The sequence below is a fragment of the Solea solea genome, chromosome 10 (genome assembly GCF_958295425.1).
Source record: "Solea solea chromosome 10, fSolSol10.1, whole genome shotgun sequence".
In the NCBI taxonomy this organism is placed as follows: Eukaryota; Metazoa; Chordata; class Actinopteri; order Pleuronectiformes; family Soleidae; genus Solea; species Solea solea.
Genome location: NC_081143.1, coordinates 17,841,217 through 17,843,003, shown reverse-complemented (window position 1 = coordinate 17,843,003; position 1,787 = coordinate 17,841,217).

Genomic DNA, 1,787 nt, shown 5'->3' with positions numbered 1-1,787 from the left:
GTGACTGTATTTGAAGCATATATACTGGCAATTGTACTGTTTTTCCGCCTCTTCTTCAGAGTAGTTAATCGTACTCGTCAAACTACATTTGAATTCACATCAGTGCACTGGTCCCGTGACTTTTTACATGCACTATTTTCGTGGAAAATAGTTTCAGGCTAAGTCTGATGATGCTTTTGTCAACAAACCCAGTGAAAAGCAAAACTGACAATAAAATGATTGTACTACCGAGCAGGGATGGCTCGATACCAGTGTCTTTTTTAAGCTACTAAGCAGTATCGTTTAGCTATAGAAACATAATGCTCCAACTGTATAACAAGTATTCTGCTGACTCATGCCTTAATTCACTCAGTTAATTATTTATAGTCTGTGCTTAGTCCAAGTATTTATATGATATTTGGGATTTTTGGATCGTTTTGGGTTTCATACTTTTGTTTTTCTGTTATCTGATCCAGTGATTTTAACCAGACATGTGCAGATAATGATACTAAGTATTACACTGGCTCATCCCTACTAGTAAGTGCTGCCTGTGTTGCTGAAGCCATGTGCAGTTTATTTGACATTACATTACAACATTATTGTCCAAGCGCCATTAAAAATGTGACACGCTCCTTCATCCGATGGAACAGGAAGTGTTCAGTTGCTCTCGCATGCCACATCCTGAAATGCTCACTTAAGCCCCATTATACTAGAGAAAGAAACTGGTGTGCCTGCCTCAAAAATACACAAATAAAATCTGACATTATTTTTTTGAGTATGAAGTACTGACACTGAGCACTGTCTCTGCCATGTGCATGAAACAAAGGATCTGACTAGAAACTGAAGTTTGTAAACGGCTGTTTTCTGTGAGATTGAGTCTCTGTGTCTAATGCTGGTTGCTCTGTCCGCGCTGACTATGTGTCATTACTTTACCACATTTATCCATTTAAAACCCACACATTGGTGGGAAGCTGATTGTAATGGCTCTCTTCCACTACACATTTCCAGCACGACTCGGCACGGCTCGACTCTACTAGTACCTGGTACTTATTTAGTACCTGCTCTGGCGAGGTTCCAAGTGAGCTGAGCCGATATTGTCGTGTGAGGTCAACAGACTATCGGCCACTGATTGGCACTGTTAGTCATGAGTGCGACGTCCGACACAGAAATCAAACCGAACAATGCTGAAATGTAGATCAGTTTTTCTGTATCTGTATTTAGCGACAGCACTGCCGGCAATCGAGAGCCAAATCACTACCTGTTCTGCCATTTTTGACTTCTGTGACTGTGTCTGCTCCGGTCATGCAGGAAATACTGAACTAATCTTTTTAATAAACTGATTCTAATGATTCAGTACACTGAAAACAACTGCTTTACTTGTCACGAGTCTGTGTGTGTCGTGTATAAAGCGATGTCGCGGCTGTGCTGTGACGACCCAGCCCATGTTGAGGAGTCACTATAGTAATGGAAAACGATACCAAACAGAGTTGAGTCGAGCCATGCTGGAACTGTATCACGGAAAAGCGCCAGACATTTTTAATCATATCAAATAAAAGTTTCATACAGTGAGTAGTTTTACACAGATGACACCACAGTTATCCACAGAGTCCAACCTTTATTCAACAAATGACATGCGTACATTTAAATTCAAACTATTCTCGACTCAGAAGGAGGGAACTATTTTACAAAGCCATCAGTCAAAGGGACGTCCGTCACTGCAGTCGTCTATCTGTACATCTGCCTTTACCGTCCTTGGGCTTTTTGATTCGTTCCACAGTTAGCCATGGTCACACACATACAGGCCTGTG